This window comes from Eucyclogobius newberryi, unplaced genomic scaffold (genome assembly GCF_026437365.1).
Source record: "Eucyclogobius newberryi isolate DKJ021-1_F unplaced genomic scaffold, fEucNew1.0.hap1 SCAF_29, whole genome shotgun sequence".
NCBI lineage: Eukaryota > Metazoa > Chordata > Actinopteri > Gobiiformes > Gobiidae > Eucyclogobius > Eucyclogobius newberryi.
Window position 1 is genome coordinate 1,151,915 of NW_027315934.1, and position 21,147 is coordinate 1,173,061.

Consider the following 21,147-nt stretch of genomic DNA (forward strand, 5'->3'; position numbering starts at 1 on the left):
TCCTCAGTAATATTAAACTGGGTATTTCCTCAGTAATACCTAAACTGCGTATTTCCTCAGTAATTTGAAACTGGGTATTTCCTCAGTAATACCTAACTGCCTTGCTTTATGTGAGAAACTTATCTCGTCCATAAGCCTACAATATTTTTCCAGTAAATATCAAACTAATGCATAAAAACGTTTTATGGCTAACTCTTTTTCACACACAAAATTTTGTCTGACCTTCTTTGTCGCCTGTGTTCTCCTGCTGCTTCGAAACGACGCGCTCTCCTGGCGGAGAATGAGGTGCGATGGGCGGCCACGGGAAAAGTGGACTTCTTTCAGCTGTGCACAGACTTCACCGATTCACCCGTCAATCTCCGCGAAGGGGCTGCTTGTCATCCGGCTCGATAGGACCAGAAAATGTCAAGAAATGAGACATACACCCGATGCTATTCCTTAACACATAGAGAACACAATTCAACTTAGAATATGAAACGACACAGAAAGATCAGACATTTGTATGGCATGCATGGGAGAAAACGCGGGGACTGATCACGCAAGCTGTTGTAAGCAGCTTACGTGATCCTCCTGTGTCTCACCCCCGCGTCTCACCCTGTTATTTCCCATGCTGGTTGGTTTTATTAGATATTCTGGAATAGGCGGGTCACATTTCTCATTGGTCAGCCTCACATCAAGGCACTTGGTATTTTTCCGTAGAGATCAAGCCTTGGGTAAACATTACCCAGACTCCTCTGGGTTATCACCCCCCCTCGGGTAAACATCCTTTGGCCATCTTTACGACCCCTTCACAAATCCAGTTTCTCACACACCCGTTCTTCTCTTAAACTAATGATGCAGATAATATATCACTATTATGCAGATAAAATACATCACAGAAATACAATCATATATTCACATTTTATCACACTTTGCCATCCCACTCAAATTTAAAACTATGTACTTGGGCCTCAACACTCCTGCCATGGACACAATAAATGGATACCCTTGGAACATACTTTTGGCTGTAGAGAAAAAGGCCATCACAAAGAAATGCTCGACACCAACCACGCCAACGATCAAAGACTTGACTGACATAGTAACAGACATTAGACATTGGATGAATGGAAAACAGTGACATTCAGGCTTAATTTGGATAAGCACTAATTTGATTGACTTGGACCAAGTAGGCCCCCTATTTTCATTTAAATGTGATTTTGTTTTTATGTTATGTCATGTTATGATATGTTTTATGTAACTATTAAGTTCTTTTAATTACGATTTTTGCTCCCTGGTCGTGTCCTGTATTGTTTTATGTTTAATCAAAAGAAAAGAAAAAAGGACACACAGAACTAGTTCATTTTCTCGCTACGTTATTCCTGGTTCAATCCCGGGTTTCGGCATGTGTACCTGAATGTTAGTCTTTGCTCAAAAATACAATGAATAGGAATGCTGGGTCGATTGGATATTTTGCGAGATCAGGACATAAATGGCCTGGAAAGGATCTATAAAACATAAACAGCAAGCTTTCGTTGGAACATTGTTCGCATGAACATGTTTGGTAACATGTTTGGTTTCGCTGAATGTTGTACCCAAGACCTTCTGCGTGTAGGGCAGATGTGATGACCACCACACAATGAAACCATGAAGCAGAAGTTTGCCTACTTCAATGCTGCTCTCTTTGATATAGCCCAATGATCAAATGTCATACTTATTTTCAAAACAGGACATCCTGTAGAAAGGTGTGGTTCAACGGTATAGCGGTTAGCGCTCTGAATCCAGAGTTTTTCTTCATTTCTTATTGCAATTAGAGGGACACCAACCAACCTGCTAGTCTATAGATGCATAGAAAAGCTGAAGGTTGATTACAAACTTCCGCATGCTGCGCCCAAATTGATGCCAAGTTTCTATGCCTCTCTTCACCTCCGTCTAGCTTGAATGTACTCGTAACCACGGTGAGTCTTGTACATAATGTGGCTACAAGTATTCCAGAAGGACAGACCAGATATTCCCATACCTGGAGTTGAACCCGGGCCACCTGAATGAGAGCCAGGAATCCTAACCGCTAGACCATATGGGAAGGATTTGAGAAGGTAAGAGCTAATTTAATGGTAAAAAAGATAAGATAAGATAAGATGAGATGAGATAAGATAATAAGATAAATACATAAATACCATTGCATGTGATCACAACAGTAATTGCACATGAATATGTGTCATGAAGGCACATAGATTGCACATGAATTTCACAGTAATTGCACATGAATTGCACATGGATTCCAACAGCAATTGCACATATGACGGAATTGCACATCAGTATTAGGTTAGGTCAGTATTGCGAGTGTTCAGGACTAACAGTGTTTGTTATAAAGTCTGACAGCAGCAGGAAGGAAAGACCTACGAAACCTTTCCCTCACACAGCGAGGGTGGATTAGTCTCTCACTGAAGCTGCTCTCCAGAGCGGACATAGTGTCCTGCAGGGGATGACACTCATGGTCCAGCATAGATGTGAATCTAGCCAGGACCCTCATGTCCCCCACCTCCTGCACCGAGTCCAGAGCACAGCCCAGGACGGAGCTGGACTTCTCGATGACTTTGTCCAGCCTCTTCCTCTCCCTCTCTGTGATGCTGCTGCTCCAGCAGGCCACACCGTACAGGAGGGCTGATGCCACCACAGAGTCGTAGAAGGTCTTCAGGAGTGGCCCTGTCACTCCAAAAGACCTGAGTCTCCTCAGGAGGTAGAGCCGACTCTGTCTCTTCCTGTACAGTGCGTCTGTGTTATGAGTCCAGTCCAGTTTGTGGTTCAGATCAACACCCAGGTACTTGTATGAGTCCATTCTCTCAATGTCCCGTCCCTGGATGTTCACTGGTAAGGGGGCAGTGGGGTGGCGTCTGCGGAAATCCACCACCATTTCCTTGGTCTTCCCCGCTTTGATGAGGTGGTTCCGCTGAGACCAGTCCTCAAAGTCCTGCGCCAGTCCTCTGTACTCTGCGTCATCTTCGTCCGTGATGAGTCCGATGATGGCAGAGTCATCAGAGAACTTCTGCAGGACACAGCTGTCCGTGTCATGTCTGAAGTCTGCAGTGTAAAGGGTGAAGAGAAAGGGCGCGAGGACAGTGCCCTGGGGCGCCCCCACACTGCAGGTCCGAGTGTCAGACACACAATCCCGTGCTCTCACAAACTGTAAATCCTCTGGGACCGCATGAGGCTCGCTATTTCCGTCATTTTATTTTGAAGGGACCTCACGTTACCCATGACTACGGCGGGAACCGACTTCCTGTTTGTCCCTCTCTTCTCTCTGAGTTTACGTCCAGCCTGTCTGCTTCGTTGCGTTTTCCTTAGGATGTCCGCCGGGATAACGTGACGATCTCCGGGTAAGACGACTGTTCTCCGCAGTTTCATTAGTTCCTCCTTTGTGTAAACGCGGTACGGCGCCGGCCGGGGGGCGGGGCCGGAGCCGGGGGACTCAGAGCCAAGACACGACGAAAACACTCAATCCAGCCGAATAAAGTCAAAACAAGTTATTTTAAAGCGATTCCAGTGCGTGTCCCGATCGTTCATGAAGTTCCTCTTTCATATAAACGTGTATATAAGCGTGTACCGACAACACGCCGTACTTTGGCGGCGGCCGGAGGGCGCGGGGGGGCTAGCTCGGAGCTAGCTCACATCACAACAACACGACGAAAAACGCTCAAATCCAGCTGAAAAAAGTCAAAAACAGTTGAATTAAAAACGATTCCAGCGCGTGTCCCTATCGTACAGTAAAATAGAAAAAATGTACTAACTATATTTACAAAATATAGGAGATGAAGCACAATAAGTGTGAGAAAAAAGAGAGAGCGTTTACACCGGGCTGCTAGCTGTACCAGCGCCTTATGGCGTATAAAGAAGGCCTCATTGATGCTTGAGAGTTAAGGAACAGTTCTGTATGTAATAGATATAAGCCCATTCCACGTGCAACAAGTCTAGTGATTAGTATTTTCCTTGTGGCTCAGCCTATTAGACCATGGACCTGAAATCCACAATCCCGGATTTTGGAGGCTAGTATCCTGTGCATATTGCTTATGGGGTTATGTACCCATAATAGACTCAAATTGCTTCAAAATGTCTAATCATGGGTCTTTTTTGACCTACATCTTCTTTCACTACTCAGCTATCCTTTTCCCCAAAAAAGAAATAACAATGTAGGATGGATAAAAGAAATGTGCTGCTAGATTCAAAGCAAATGTGGAACTGGGAGCTTGCGCTGAAGATCGGCTTCCATCATCCAACACATTACTGACTAGCTTGGTTAATTTGGATTGACAATGGCAATAATGCAAGAAAAAACATTCTAGCAGAGGATGGTTTCGATCCATCGACCTCTGGGTTATGGGCCCAGCACGCTTCCGCTGCGCCACTCTGCTGAATGGTTATGATCATGGGACTCAAACCCACAATCCCTGGTACAAGAGGCCAGTGCGTAATGCCCATGGGGCTGTATACGTCTAATAGACTCAAATCGCTTCAAAATATGAAATCTAATTTTAAAGGAATGTGGAACTGGGATCTTGCTACGAAAGACTGTGCTCTAACACTGAGCTACATAACCATCTCTTGTCTGTCATGATTATTGTCCAAGCGAGACCTGGAGTCAACACTTTTCACTTTGTGCCATCAACATATTGAATGGAGATGCAGGGGATTGAAACAAGGATTTCATAAATGCCCTCGTTCTGAAAGAAAGGCTCCGAAATTAAACATCAGCAAACATGCTGGTTTATAGAATAGAACCTCAAAATCTGTGCTGCTAAACACACGTTGCTGACAGGACTCGAACCTGCGCGGGGAAACCCCAATGGATTTCAAGTCCATCGCCTTAACCTCTCGGCCACAACAACAATACACATTTGAACTGTGTTTAAGAAAGCGGAAATTATCCACATTATTTTCTGAAACTAGCGCAATTACATTACCAGATTTAACTCTCCATGAATTCATGGAGACAGCATGTTTTACTAAACATTCTAAGCTCAGGTTTGGCGAGACATACCCATACTGGAAGTTGGGAATGTCGCCCAGGCTGCCTCGGCGAGAACTAGAAATTCTAACCCCTAGACCATATGAGAAATATAAAGATCAAGTGTAACAGATTGAATTGTAACATAAGCCTCATTGATGTTTGAGAGGTTAAAGAACAGTGCATAGTTGGGTCACCAGCTTTTAAGCAAGCATTTTTAATATCTAAATGTGCTTGGTTCTGCATGTCATGGAGAGAAGCACATAGCTCGGGATTTGTATCTTTCTTTTGGTTCAGCCAAATAGAGCCAGGTCTTGATTTTTAATACAGTTTTTTTTAATGGGGTAGGAAGCACTATCAAGCAGCTCTGAGTTTGTGTTGTCCCGCCCCAGAAAATCTGGCTGAGTGCTCTAAGGAGCTAGATTTAAGTTCCAGTCCCTGTGAAGGGATGCTTTCAAGTACAACCGCTGCTACGTTGCATGGAACAGCTAAAGGTTGATTACTGCATATTGCACACTGCATCCTAAATGGATGGGATTTTTCAATGTCTCTCTTAACAACCCACAGCGTGTCTTATTCATACTGTGGATTCAAGTCTTCCAAAAGGCTGACCACAATGTTCCCATGCCAGGAGTTGAACCCAGGCCACCTGAATGGGCCACTTTGTCTCACCTTCCTGCAGGTAGTGTGGATGGATGAAATAATATTGTTTGAATTTTATAAGTGCTACAAGGTTCAAAGGTAATGCGGGACTGGGAGCTTGCACTGAATCACCACATGTGCTGATTTGAAATATTTAAGTGAAGGTCTCTAAAATTCACTGCAGTGTAATCTGGCCATTAGCAAAGACTACAGTGTCACCTGGAGATGCTGGGGATTGAACCCAAGACCTCGTACATGCTAAGCATTCGCTCTACCACTGAGCTACACCCCCTTCCTTATCAATGCCTTAAAATGATAGAATGGACAAAAACAGAACAGATAGAATAGAATCAACAGAAACAGTGACCAGATAGGCAATTCAATTCTTCATTTTTTTTTGTTTATTCCAATTTGACTGGTTGTGACACAAAGGTTTGTCCCATTGTTACTTTACTTACATGTGCGTCACTTTTTGTGTGTTACAGTAACTTTTTTGGCCTGATCACCCAGTCCACAAGTGTTCCTGTACCTATATATTTACAAATCAAGCACTGTTAAGCAGGTGGCATCCTTTGCTGGTCAGGGGGAAGAGAAAGGTATGTTTCCAGCAGGGTTCTAAGAAATATGAAGCAATGCCAATGGATTTTTTGCCCATCAGCTTGACCACCTGGCCACCACAATACTGCATCTTTGGAAAATTACAGTGAAAGCTTTAGACCAATAAAAAAATCAAGATATGCTTGTCCAGTCAAGAATTGCTGGAAAACATGACTGATCCCAAATGAAGTAAAGTATGCGCTCTACCGCTGACCCACTTTGTCTAGAAATGCTCCAAAAAGAAACACCAACCAACCTGCTAGTCTATAGATGCATAGAAAAGCTGAAGGTTGATTACAAACTTCCGCATGCTGCGCTCAAATTGATGCCAAGTTTCTATGCCTCTCTTCACCTCCGTTCAGCTTGAAAGTACTCGTAACCACGGTGAGTCTTGTACATAATGTGGCTACAAGTATTCCAGAAGGACAGACCAGATATTCCCATACCGGGAGTTGAACCCGGGCCACCTGAATGAGAGCCAGGAATCCTAACCGCTAGACCATATGGGAAGGATTTGAGAAGGTAAGAGCTAATTTAATGGTAAAAAAGATAAGATAAGATAAGATGAGATGAGATGAGATGAGATGAGATAAGATAAGATAATAAGATAAATACATAAATACCATTGCATGTGATCACAACAGTAATTGCACATGAATATGTGTCATGACGGCACATAGATTGCACATGAATTTCACAGTAATTGCACATGAATTGCACATGGATTCCAACAGCAATTGCACATATGACGGAATTGCACATCAGTATTAGGTTAGGTCAGTATTGCGAGTGTTCAGGACTAACAGTGTTTGTTATAAAGTCTGACAGCAGCAGGAAGGAAAGACCTACGAAACCTTTCCCTCACACAGCGAGGGTGGATTAGTCTCTCACTGAAGCTGCTCTCCAGAGTTGACATAGTGTCCTGCAGGGGATGACACTCATGGTCCAGCATAGATGTGAATCTAGCCAGGACCCTCGTGTCCCCCACCTCCTGCACCGAGTCCAGAGCACAGCCCAGGACGGAGCTGGACTTCTCGATGACTTTGTCCAGTCTCTTCCTCTCCCTCTCTGTGATGCTGCTGCTCCAGCAGGCCACACCGTACAGGAGGGCTGATGCCACCACAGAGTCGTAGAAGGTCTTCAGGAGTGGCCCTGTCACTCCAAAAGACCTGAGTCTCCTCAGGAGGTAGAGCCGACTCTGGCTCTTCCTGTACAGTGCGTCTGTGTTATGAGTCCAGTCCAGTTTGTGGTTCAGATCAACACCCAGGTACTTGTATGAGTCCATTCTCTCAATGTCCCGTCCCTGGATGTTCACTGGTAAGGGGGCAGTGGGGTGGCGTCTGCGGAAATCCACCACCATTTCCTTGGTCTTCCCCGCGTTGATGAGGTGGTTCCGCTGACACCAGTCCACAAAGTCCTGCGCCAGTCCTCTGTACTCCGCGTCATCTTCGTCCGTGATGAGTCCGATAATGGCAGAGTCATCAGAGAACTTCTGCAGGACACAGCTGTCCGTGTCATGTCTGAAGTCTGCAGTGTAAAGGGTGAAGAGAAAGGGCGCGAGGACAGTGCCCTGGGGCGCCCCCACACTGCAGGTCCGAGTGTCAGACACACAATCCCGTGCTCTCACAAACTGTAAATCCTCTGGGACCGCATGAGGCTCGCTATTTCCGTCATTTTATTTTGAAGGGACCTCACGTTACCCATGACTACGGCGGGAACCGACTTCCTGTTTGTCCCTCTCTTCTCTCTGAGTTTACGTCCAGCCTGTCTGCTTCGTTGCGTTTTCCTTAGGATGTCCGCCGGGATAACGTGACGATCTCCGGGTAAGACGACTGTTCTCCGCAGTTTCATTAGTTCCTCCTTTGTGTAAACGCGGTACGGCGCCGGCCGGGGGGCGGGGCCGGAGCCGGGGGACTCAGAGCCAAGACACATCGCCACGACACGACGAAAACACTCAATCCAGCCGAATAAAGTCAAAACAAGTTATTTTAAAGCGATTCCAGTGCGTGTCCCGATCGTTCATGAAGTTCCTCTTTCATATAAACGTGTATATAAGCGTGTACCGACAACACGCCGTACTTTGGCGGCGGCCGGAGGGCGCGGGGGGGCTAGCTCGGATGAAAAACGCTCAAATCCAGCCGAAAAAAGTCAAAAACAGTTGAATTAAAAACGATTCCAGCGCGTGTCCCTATCGTACAGTAAAATAGAAAAAATGTACTAACTATATTTACAAAATATAGGAGATGAAGCACAATAAGTGTGAGAAAAAAGAGAGAGCGTTTACACCGGGCTGCTAGCTGCACCAGCGCCTTATGACGTATAAAGAAGGCCTCATTGATGCTTGAGAGTTAAGGAACAGTTCTGTATGTAATAGATATAAGCCCATTCCACGTGCAACAAGTCTAGTGATTAGTATTTTCCTTGTGGCTCAGCCTATTAGACCATGGACCTGAAATCCACAATCCCGGATTTTGGAGGCTAGTATCCTGTGCATATTGCTTATGGGGTTATGTACCCATAATAGACTCAAATTGCTTCAAAATGTCTAATCATGGGTCTTTTTTGACCTACATCTTCTTTCACTACTCAGCTATCCTTTTCCCCAAAAAAGAAATAACAATGTAGGATGGATAAAAGAAATGTGCTGCTAGATTCAAAGCAAATGTGGAACTGGGAGCTTGCGCTGAAGATCGGCTTCCATCATCCAACACATTACTGACTAGCTTGGTTAATTTGGATTGACAATGGCAATAATGCAAGTAAAAACATTCTAGCAGAGGATGGTATCGATCCATCGACCTCTGGGTTATGGGCCCAGCACGCTTCCGCTGCGCCACTCTGCTGAATGGTTATGATCATGGGACTCAAACCCACAGTCCCTGGTTCAAGAGGCCAGTGCGTAATGCCCATGGGGCTGTATACGTCTAATAGACTCAAATTGCTTCAAAATATGAAATCTAATTTTAAAGGAATGTGGAACTGGGATCTTGCTACGAAAGACTGTGCTCTAACACTGAGCTACATAACCATCTCTTGTCTGTCATGATTATTGTCCAAGCGAGACCTGGAGTCAACACTTTTCACTTTGTGCCATCAACATATTGAATGGAGATGCAGGGGATTGAAACAAGGATTTCATACATGCCCTCGTTCTGAAGTGAGGCTCCGAAATTAAACATCAGCAAACATGCTGGTTTATAGAATAGAACGAAACCTCAAAATCTGTGCTGCTAAACACACGTTGCTGACAGGACTCGAACCTGCGCGGGGAAACCCCAATGGATTTCAAGTCCATCGCCTTAACCTCTCGGCCACAACAACAATACACATTTGAACTGTGTTTAAGAAAGCGGAAATTATCCACATTATTTTCTGAAACTAGCGCAATTACATTACCAGATTTAACTCTCCATGAATTCATGGAGACAGCATGTTTTACTAAACATTCTAAGCTCAGGTTTGGCGAGACATACCCATACTGGAAGTTGGGAATGTCGCCCAGGCTGCCTCGGCGAGAACTAGAAATTCTAACCCCTAGACCATATGAGAAATATAAAGATCAAGTGTAACAGATTGAATTGTAACATAAGCCTCATTGATGTTTGAGAGGTTAAAGAACAGTGCATAGTTGGGTCACCAGCTTTTAAGCAAGCATTTTTAATATCTAAATGTGCTTGGTTCTGCATGTCATGGAGAGAAGCACATAGCTCGGGATTTGTATCTTTCTTTTGGTTCAGCCAAATAGAGCCAGGTCTTGGTTTTTAATACAGTTTTTTTTAATGGGGTAGGAAGCACTATCAAGCAGCTCTGAGTTTGTGTTGTCCCGCTCCAGAAAATCTGGCTGAGTGCTCTAAGGAGCTAGATTTAAGTTCCAGTCCCTGTGAAGGGATGCTTTCAAGTACAACCGCTGCTACGTTGCATGGAACAGCTAAAGGTTGATTACTGCATATTGCACGCTGCATCCTAAATGGATGGGATTTTTCAATGTCTCTCTTAACAACCCACAGCGTGTCTTATTCATACTGTGGATTCAAGTCTTCCAAAAGGCTGACCACGATGTTCCCATGCCAGGAGTTGAACCCAGGCCACCTGAATGGGCCACTTTGTCTCACCTTCCTGCAGGTAGTGTGGATGGATGAAATAATATTGTTTGAATTTTATAAGTGCTACAAGGTTCAAAGGTAATGCGGGACTGGGAGCTTGCACTGAATCACCACATGTGCTGATTTGAAATATTTAAGTGAAGGTCTCTAAAATTCACTGCAGTGTAATCTGGCCATTAGCAAAGACTACAGTGTCACCTGCTGGGGATTGAACCCAAGACCTCATACATGCTAAGCATGCGCTCTACCACTGAGCTACATCCCCTTCCTTATCAATGCCTTAAAATGATAGACGGATAGATGGACAAAAACAGAACAGATAGAATAGAATCAACAGAAACAGTGACCAGATAGGCAATTCAATTCTTCATTTTTTTTTTGTTTATTCCAATTTGACTGGTTGTGACACAAAACTTTGTCCCATTGTTACTTTACTTACATGTGCGTCACTTTTTGTGTGTTACAGTAACTTTTTTGGCCTGATCACCCAGTCCACAAGTGTTCCTGTACCTATATATTTACAAATCAAGCACTGTTAAGCAGGTGGCATCCTTTGCTGGTCAGGGGGAAGAGAAAGGTATGTTTCCAGCAGGGTTCTAAGAAATATGAAGCAATGCCAATGGATTTTTTGCCCATCAGCTTGACCACCTGGCCACCACAATACTGCATCTTTGGAAAATTACAGTGAAAGCTTGAGACCAATAAAAAAATCAAGATATGCTTGTCCAGTCAAGAATTGCTGGAAAACATGACTGATCCCAAATGAAGCAAAGTATGCGCTCTACCGCTGACCCACTTTGTCTAGAAATGCTCCAAAAAGAAACACCAACAAACCTGCTAGTCTATAGATGCATAGAAAAGCTAAAGGTTAATTACAAACTTCCGCATGCTGCGCCCTAATTGATGCCATGTTTCTATGCCTCTCTTCACCTCCGTCCAGCTTGAATATAATTGTAACCACAGTGAGTCTTGTACATAATGTAAGCCGCGAGTTGAACCCGGGCCACCTGGATGAGAGCCAGGAATCCTAACCGCTAGACCATATGGGAATGATTTGAGAAGGTAAGAGCTAATTTAATGGTAAAGAAGATAAGATAAGATAAGATAAGATAAGATAATAAGATAAATACATAAATACCATTGCATGTGATCACAACAGTAATTGCACATGAATATGTGTCATGACGGCACATAGATTGCACATGAATTTCACAGTAATTGCACATGAATTGCACATGGATTCCAACAGCAATTGCACATATGACGGAATTGCACATCAGTATTAGGTTAGGTCAGTATTGCGAGTGTTCAGGACTAACAGTGTTTGTTATAAAGTCTGACAGAAGCAGGAAGGAAAGACCTACGAAACCTTTCCCTCACACAGCGAGGGTGGATTAGTCTCTCACTGAAGCTGCTCTCCAGAGCGGACATAGTGTCCTGCAGGGGATGACACTCATGGTCCAGCATAGATGTGAATCTAGCCAGGACCCTCATGTCCCCCACCTCCTGCACCGAGTCCAGAGCACAGCCCAGGACGGAGCTGGACTTCTTGATGACTTTGTCCAGCCTCTTCCTCTCCCTCTCTGTGATGCTGCTGCTCCAGCAGGCCACACCGTACAGGAGGGCTGATGCCACCACAGAGTCGTAGAAGGTCTTCAGGAGTGGCCCTGTCACTCCAAAAGACCTGAGTCTCCTCAGGAGGTAGAGCCGACTCTGTCTCTTCCTGTACAGTGCGTCTGTGTTATGAGTCCAGTCCAGTTTGTGGTTCAGATCAACACCCAGGTACTTGTATGAGTCCATTCTCTCAATGTCCCGTCCCTGGATGTTTACTGTTTTTTTTTTTTTTTTTTTTTTTTTATCTTTTATTATCAAAAACATCAAAACAAGTATTTACATATATTTACATGAATGTACAGACAGACATGACACACAAGGGCAGGGGAATGGGATACACAAGGGCAGGGGGAGACGAGACAAAAAATTACAGAAAATCAAACACACAATCATTCTCCAAACATTCTTCAGTGATGGGGGGTGATGCCGTGGTTGGGGTTGATGCCGTGGTTGGGGGGGTTATGCCGGGGTCAGAAGATGATGTCCAGGTTTCCAGAGGGTGTGAGGTGGATCAGGGTGTTGTGGGGGACGAGGTGGGTGATGAACCGGTGCTCTGCTGCCATGTGGAGGTGTCGGAGGTGTGCGGCCAAGAGTCCTTTGAAGATGGGCCAGGGTTCTGCTGTTTTATTGTCACGGAGATGGATGTTCCTGTTGAGATATAATGTGTACCGGCTATGGAGAGGGTTAGTCGGGCGAGATGGGTGTTGGCTACAGAGCGACTCTGTCCGGGACCAAAGAGGAGGAGCCAGGGCTCCTGGTCGTCCCCTCCTAGGGCCGCCGGCAGTGGGAGCCTCCAGGACAGCCTCCGAGCGAGGAGGTCCTGCAGTCGGGACCAGAACGGGCGGACGGCCGGGCAGGTGTACAGCATGTGCTCCAGGGTCTCGGGGGGTCCGTGGCACACGGGGCAGTCCGCAGCGTAGCTGTCGGGAAGAAATGCGTGCAGTGCTGCGGATGTAAAGACGATCCTGTGTCTAAATCTGAAGTCAAAATGACCTACGTTATGTGGGGTGTACCAATTATAGATGTTGGCCCAGATGGTTGCAATGGTGCGTGCGGGGAATGTTAATGACCATTTGTGTTCCGAGGCGGGACGCCTGAGCACTCCCGGCAACAACAACTGATACAGGATGCGGGTGGGTAGGTCTGTGAAAATCCTAAACCTCCCCGTGCTAACAAATACATTAAAATTCAACTTACCTGTCGTGCTCCCCATTTGGCCCAAAGTGCTTCCCCAATGCCTGACCAGATTCCTGTTAAAAATACTTACCATACCACTAATATACTTTTTCCTAAACACTTTACCTGCTAACCTAAAACACTTCCCTATATAATCTACACTAAAATTACCTTTCACGTCAAATACCTTACCTACATATTCCAGCCCAGCCTCCTCCATCGCCCCACTGATCATGCACTCACGCTTCCCGGGGGGAGCGGAGAGCAAGTCAGGGTTATGACGGAGGGGCATGTGCGCGAGACCCTCACCGCTGTCTGGAACCGCCACAGTCAGGGGCCTGAAAGTCCTCCACGCCTCCAAGAGTTCCCTCTCGAAGGGGGGGAGGCCTTCCAGGACCGAAACAGGGGGCAACAAACACAAATTATAAACACCAAACTTACCTAGACTATTAACAAACTCACCTATATAATCCTTCCATGGAGCATCTACCTCAACGTCTAGAAATTTCCGAATTGTTTTCAGCCGGAAGGCCTTCTTCCTTAACTCTAAATCTGCTAACTTTAAACCTCCCTGATCGTACTCACCTATCATAACCTTATGTGCAATAAAGCCCCTCTCACGATTCCACAAAAAGTGGTTTATCACTAACCTTAATTTGTTAGCATAGACCCCCGGCAGGCCGTACACGGAGAGTGCATGGTTCAACATGGACATGCACAAAGAATTTACAACTAAGACTTTACCTTTTAATGTCAGATTACGACGTCTCCAAAAATTCAAGCGCGCTGTAATTTTCTCGCACAAAGGCGACCAAAGTGCAGTACGACACGCCTCCTCGTCTCTGCCCAGGGGGACGCCGAGGACCTTGTAGGAGTCCCCGGCCTCCCGGAGCTGGACAGGGAGAGGAACAGGCGTGACGCTGCCGCAAAATTTAACCGTGGTTTTATCGAAATTTATTTTGGCCCCTGAAGCGAGGCCATAAACATTGAGCACGTGGAGAGAGGCGTTCAGGCTCTCCACGTCTCGGAGGATCAGATTCGTGTCATCTGCGTACTGAAAAATTTTGACTTCCCTACCCGCAGGCGTGGTCAGTCCCCTCACCGCCGCGTCCGCCCGCAACATGGCCGCCAAAGGCTCAGCGGCGATGCTGTAGAGGAGCGACGAGAGGGGACAGCCCTGCCTGACTGATCTTTTTAAGGGGAAAGAGTCAATTAGAAACCCGTTGACTTTGACCTTACTGACCGCAAAGGAATAGATGAGCTGTAGCCAATTAACAAACCGTTCGCCGAAACCTAACTTACCTAATACAGTCCAGAGGAACGAATGCTCAACTCTGTCGAACGCCTTGTTAAAGTCTACACTAACGTGAATACCACCGGTCGCGTGCATCTGCCGAAGGAGATATCTCAGAGACAAAACTATGTCTGAGATGTCCCTCCCGGGGACGCTGTAGGCCTGCGAGGGGTGTATGATGGATCCAATCACACGCTTTAACCTACCTGCTAATACCTTTGCTAAAATTTTATAGACTACGTTCAAAAGGCTAATGGGCCTGTAGTTGGCGAGGCTGCTCCTGTCGCCCTTCTTAAAAAGCAGAGTGACGACACTCATCGCAAAACCATCGCCAACTCTACACTCACTCTCAAAATCCTGATATAATAGGAGTAGGATCGGAGCTAACCTGGAAGCGAAACGCTTGAAAAACTCACAGGTTAGTCCGTCCTCTCCGGGGCTTTTTCCTGTATTTAAACTCTTGACTGCAGCCTCTATCTCCATGAGAGACAGAGGCGCGTCGCACAGCTCCCTATCCTCCCTGCTCAGTTTGCGCTCCAGAGCACCTACAGCCTGGTCTAAAGCCTGCTCTGCCACTCCGTCTGAACTAAAAAGCCTACTATAGAAATCCTGCGCTGTCTCTAAAACCTCACTTACCTCGGAAACAATCTTACCTGTCTTCTCTATCAACTTATCTATGTGCATCTTTCCCTGTGTAGCCTTCTCACAGCCGAAGAAGAACGCTGTCGAGCGTTCTCCTTCGACTGTGTGTCTGGCTTTTGCCCTCAAAATTGCACCCTGACACCTACTTACCTCCAGCTGCTCCAGCTCAGCGCGCACCACCAGGTACTCTGGATCCACAGGGCCAGTGGTGGAAGCTGCGCCCTGGTCCAGGACCTGCAGGCGCTGGCGGAGAGCGGTCTCCCTCCTGGTCGACAGCCACGCCTTGTGTTTGCTGTAATTGACACAGAGCTTTTTAATGCGTGTTTTTGCCGTCGGCCACCAATCGACCACGCTGTCGATCAGCTCCAGCTCCATGTCAAATACATCAAACAAAAAGTCCATTTTCCTACAAAAAGTTTCATCACCGAGGATGGAGCTGTTTAGGACCCACAGTCCTCCATTCCTCGGTGATGAAACTAACCCAAAATAAATATCTAAAGTGGAGTGATCACTCAAGCCTGACCACTTGTAGGAAGCACCACTGACTCTCTGTGCCAGGTCTGAGGAGGCAAAACAGAGGTCAATGCGGGACTGCTTCAGGACGCCCTGCCACCTGGAGAAATCCTTCAGGAAGGGGTGGACGAACCGCCACACCTCCGTCAGGTTCCTGCTGGCGGCTTCTTCCAACAGGGCTGTCCTGGCAGTGCTGTTTTTAAAAGAGTTGTTAATGCCGATGTCTGTCTTGCAAAGTGTTGTATTAAAGTCACCGATTATGATTGTATTGTCGTTTGCAAAGCGAAATATTTTTTTGAAGAATTGCCTCCTCAGACCATCATCGTTCGGGGCGTAGATATTAATTAGTCTGAACTTCACTGTGTCCGTGAAGTCCAGGACCAGGAAGGAGCCCTCTGGGTCGGCGTGTACCAGGGTGGGTTGGCCTAAGACACCAGGCCTCACCACCGTGGCCACATCGCGCGAGCACGCCGTGCCCAGGGCCCAAAATACAGAGCCTACTCCCACGTTCCGCACTCGTTGCGCGTGGCTGACATCCCAATGCGTTTCTTGGATGCAGAGCACGTCCCACTTGGAAAAGTGTAACGCGCTCTGCATCCGCACTGGGCTCCGCAGGCCGCCTGCGTTCCAAGAGGACAAGGAGAACGCCATTAAGAGGAGACTTTGGAGGATACAACCCATCTTTTATTTCGACTTCTTTTTGGCGCCCGTCGCATCTGACTCCCACACTCTTTTTCTGACTTCACGGGTGGAGAAATCCATGAAGTCATCATTAAAAACAGTCTCAAGCTCACCTCGTGGGGCAGAGCTGCGTGTGGAGGATGGTGGGTTGATGGAGCTTTCTGCTGGCGCTTTTGATGTGGCTGGAATGGAGGAGGCGGAGGAGGTGGAGCCGCTCTGAGCAGCAGCGCCCTCTCCATCTCCTGCCACCTGCTTCCTGCGTCTTGTCCCTTTCTTTTCCTTCTTCTCCACCTGTCCCCTCTTACCACCGTCCGACTGGAGCTTGGGATCATCACCCAGCCCTGTGGTGATGTCCCCCCCTTTGGAGGTAAGATGCGGGGCCTGTCCCGCACCCATCCTCCTCCCGGGTTCAGCCTCTGCCTCCACGGGCTTAGGAGTTGGACCCTCACGAGTCCCTTCCCTCTGGTCAGGAGGAGCAGTTTGTCCTGCTCCCACCTTCCCAGACGCCAGCGCTGAGCCGAGCACCATCTCCAGTGCGACGGGCGCCTCCTCGTCTGAGGAGTCAGAGGAGCAAGAGGAGCCGAACACCTCTGGCTCCCCTGACTCCTCCACAGCCTCCTCCTCCAAAACCTCCTCTACTTCGGAGAGAGCAGTTGCGGGCACGTTCTGGGCCACGTCACTGCTCTCTCCTCCAATGGCGTCCTCCCTGTCCTCCCCTCTGTCCTCCCCTCTGTCCTCCTCTCTGTCACCCGCACCACACGGACATAAGTGGCGGAACATGCGGCACTCTCTGCACTTCGGGGCCCACTGCGCGACACACTCGCGCGCGTAATGCCCCTGGCTCCCGCAGTTGCGGCACAGAAAGTCAGGGCACTCCCTCAGAATATGGCCAGGCTGGAGACACCCCCTACACACCCGCACCTGCCTGTCGTGTATTACCCTGAAGTACTCGGGGCCCCCCGCGGTGTCAAACCTGACAGAATACGGTAAGGACTGCACCGTGTCCGTGAACCTTACCCGTACAAACCTGGTGCCGTCCGCCATGTTCGTCCCCGGCCACATTCTCCTCCTCACCTCGGAGACCGCAGAGACCCCCCAGGCGTAGAGCTTGGCCAGGATCTCCTCGTCCTCGATATAAGCCGGCAGCCCCATGAAGGACATGACCAGCTCATCAACCGAGATGTCACGGGCGTGAACCCTGACTCCTCCAATGCAGTACCCATCCAGGAGCCGCTCCTTCGCTTTGGTGGTACTGACGGTTACTTCATATTTGTCCTTTGAGATGAGTCTGCACGCTACTATGGAGCCGCACACCTCCTGAGTTGATTTCAAAAAAGCTAGTGGCGTGATTTGTGCTCCCTCCGTTAGTTCCAATACCACAGTGAGTTCTTTCATAAATTTCATCCTTCTTTCTTTGTTCTTTCTATTATTTACAGATTCTTTCAAACTTTGTCTTGCCTTTGTCGTGTCCATTCCAGTGTCCGATGCCGTGTTGTCCGTCCTTTGAGCCATGCTCACAAAAAAACAAAAAATCCACCTCCCAGTAAGTTTACTGGGAGGGGAACAAACAAAAAAACTGAAAAAAGTAAATGAAAATGATCAAAATAACGATTAAAAACTCCAAAAAACTCCCAAACCTCCAGCTCCAGACCATGCAGCACACCACAAATTGCACGCACCTCAAAAAGGCGAAATCTACGAGGTAACATTGGTCACTGAATATCTAGCTGAAACAGGTGGAGTAGCATTTAAGAGGCGCTGTGGCTGTCTAGTAAACAGGACATCCTGGGTTCAAATCCCAGCAGTGCCTTCATGATAGCCTTTCAAGCAAATCAGTTGTTTACATGTACAGAAAAACTTATCACCCGAAAGAGCTCTTTTACATTTTGCAATTAGAGATTGAAAAGTATCCCTGAATAAACAGAGTAAATGCACTCTTTTCACTCCTTGTTTCTCAGTTTGATGGTAAGGATTGATTGATGTAGACTGTTTTCGGATGACTGTTTTGCTTTTGTGAAAAAGGGGAATCAGACAAAAGTTGCAAAGGCATTCAAAGGCTGTGAGTTCGAGACCCACCAGAGTCACTGTTGTAACCCCTGTTATCTACATTGGTAAATAGGAAAGCCTGCTTGTGTTATTAACTGATGAAAGGAACTGCTAAACTTGGTTCAATTACCACAGAATCCCAGTGTGCTATAGGCTGGCCACTGCTTGGTAGGAGTTTCCCGTACGTGAGTGACTGTTCCTTCCTTCCTTCACGCCCCGCTCAACCTCGTCTTCTTCTAAAGAGCTTGGCGCTGTCATCAGAAGCTTTGGTCTTACTCAGCACCTGAGTGGCCCCACAGAGGGCAAATGGCACACTCTGGACCTGCTAATGACAAAGCGGGTTAATATTTCAAATTACAGTGTGGTAAATGTTACTTTGTCTGATGGTTTCTGTATTTCTCCAGGTGCAATGAGTTTGCAGTGTTCTTTGCAAGACTCATTTCAGAACATTAATAATACCATTATTTGCAGATAACAAGCACGCAGCCAACTAGACAACTGGAGTTAACCCATTTTGCATTTGTGGCTGACAAAACTTTCCAAGAGATCACCACAAGTCTGAGTTCCACTACATGCTGCCTTTATGCATTGCCTACTAGATTTTTAAAGTCTATGGTGAGCAGTCTGTTGGCTCCAATCAATGAAAAAGTCAACATGTTGCTTGGATCTGGAATTTTCCCAAGAGCCTTAAAACTGCAGTCATTAAGCCTCTCTTAAAGAAGAGCAGTCTTGATGCCACAGTGCTAAATAAATACCGGCCCATCTCAAACCTACTACTACTCAGTTGTCCATTCAAGCATGCAAATTATTTACAACGACAGAAAATGCGCTGCTGTTACAAATTGGAATAAGAGATGGAAAAGTATCCCTGCACACACAGATTAACTGCACTCTTTTCACTTTTTGATTCTCAGTTTGTTGGCAAGGAATGACTGATGTAGACCCATTTTGGATGAATACCGTGTTTTGCGTTTGTGGAAATGAGCATCATGGAAGGATGTATGGGCTCTGTGGCGCAATGGATAGCGCATTGGACTTCTAGGCATAATTTGCAAGGGGATTCAAAGGTCGCTAATGGTGAGAGTACATGGTTGTTTTTTACAATGGAAAGTCTGCTCGCTTTACTATCTGATGAAAGGCACTGCTGAACGAGGTTCAATTGCCAAGTGTGCTTGAAAAAGTAAGCAAATACATCGGCATTATGTCAAATAACATTATCTTGCAATTTTTCCTCAACATCCAGATCAACTGCAGTATATTGAGTGCGCAATAAATTGGCGAGAGTCGATTGATTGAGAGACTTCCAGTTTTTTTATAGCTACATTGGTACAGGGGATTTAGCTCAAAGGTAGAACGATTGATGCCCTCGCTCGCCATTAAACACAGTTGATTGGACAGGGGCTGAACTTTCGAAAGTTGCTGGCTCGCTTTTTTCAAGATTGTTTGCACTGTTTGCAATCCTTGTTTCCCATTTTTGTGGCAAGGGATGATTGATGTTAAGACTTGTAGCTTTGGATCACCGTTATCCGTCTAGGGAGCATTCTGCGGTTCAATGGTGTAATGGTTTGCGCACTTTGAATCCAGCAATCCGAGTTCAAATCTCAGTGGAACCTTGAGTGCCCCGAGAGTAGCGTTACTCTTTTGAAAAAGTGCAGAAACAAGAAGAATCTTTGGGTAAAATCTGTGCTTACCCCCTGAAAGGAGCCAACCAAAGCATACAAACTAAACAAAGCTGTTAAAATCTGGAGCTGGTTTTCTTATGACCAAGCTTATGATTCAACGCCTGGATTACAAAAGGCGTAAACGTTTCACCGCATTGCAAAAGAAAATCAAATGAAAAGCATTGATGTGTTGAAGGAATCCTTTGACTTGGAGAGACAGGACTTTTATAGGACTTATTATAAGCAAGAAATGAAACAAAGAAATGACCACTATAATCCTCTGACAGTAATCTTTGTTGAAACCAATCAATCAGAACTTGCGAGGGGAATCATTTCTAAATGATCTCAATGCATTGGTAATCTGGACAACGTTCTGCTGAGTATATTCTAAACCAATGGGAACGAGAAGTTAACCTGGTTTTGTCTGACCAAGAGTGTGGAAATGTAGGAACAGCCCTGAGGAAGACCACAAAATCACATGCCTGAAGGGGAAAAATATGTTTTTTTCACCACACCATGTCAAAGTGTCCATTATTCACAAGGAAATGCTAACTGCTGGAGAACCCAGCAGGCAAATCACTATCAGGTGTTTTGGGGCTGTGCTGTTGCTCAAAAATAATGGACTGAAATTCAAAGGGCACTGCAGACTGTTTTTGACTTTTCCATCCCACTCAAATTAAAAACTATGTACTTGGGCCTCAACACTCCTGCCATGGACACAATAAATGGATACCCTTGGAACATACTTTTGGCTGTAGAGAAAAAGGCCATCACAAAGAAATGCTCGACACCAACCACGCCAACGATCAAAGACTTGACTGACATAGTAACAGACATTAGACATTGGATGAATGGAAAACAGTGACATTCAGGCTTAATTTGGATAAGCACTAATTTGATCGACTTTGGACCAAGTAGGACCCCTATTTTCATTTAAATGTGATTTTGTTTTTATTTTATGTTTAGTGCTATTTATGTTCTTTTTATTTCGATTTTTGCTCCCTGGTCGTGTCCTGTATTGTTTTTATTTTTAATCAAAAGAAAAGAAAAAAGGACACACAGAACTAGTTCATTTTCTCGCTACGTTATGCCACACGTTTCGCTCCCTTGCCTAAATTTTTGAAAAAGTAGCCGAAATAGTTGGGAGAGCGTTAGACTGAAGATCTAAAGGTCCCTGGTTCAATCCCGGGTTTGGGCATG

At 46.2% G+C, this 21,147-nt stretch overlaps 5 non-coding genes across 5 annotated transcripts; all 5 read right to left on the bottom strand.

Moving 5' to 3' along the window:
• Window positions 1–1,987: 1,987 nt before the first annotated feature.
• Window positions 1,988–2,059, bottom strand: trnae-cuc (transfer RNA glutamic acid (anticodon CUC)). The gene has a single exon. It is a non-coding gene; the product is annotated as a tRNA-Glu (tRNA).
• A 2,718-nt stretch (window positions 2,060–4,777) lies between these two features.
• Window positions 4,778–4,859, bottom strand: trnas-uga (transfer RNA serine (anticodon UGA)). The gene has a single exon. It is a non-coding gene; the product is annotated as a tRNA-Ser (tRNA).
• A 981-nt stretch (window positions 4,860–5,840) lies between these two features.
• Window positions 5,841–5,912, bottom strand: trnaa-agc (transfer RNA alanine (anticodon AGC)). Its single transcript has one exon. It is a non-coding gene; the product is annotated as a tRNA-Ala (tRNA).
• Window positions 5,913–6,654: 742 nt separating this feature from the next.
• trnae-cuc (transfer RNA glutamic acid (anticodon CUC)) lies at window positions 6,655–6,726 on the bottom strand. Its single transcript has one exon. It is a non-coding gene; the product is annotated as a tRNA-Glu (tRNA).
• Window positions 6,727–9,456: 2,730 nt separating this feature from the next.
• On the bottom strand, window positions 9,457–9,538 carry trnas-uga (transfer RNA serine (anticodon UGA)). The gene has a single exon. It is a non-coding gene; the product is annotated as a tRNA-Ser (tRNA).
• Window positions 9,539–21,147: the final 11,609 nt, after the last annotated feature.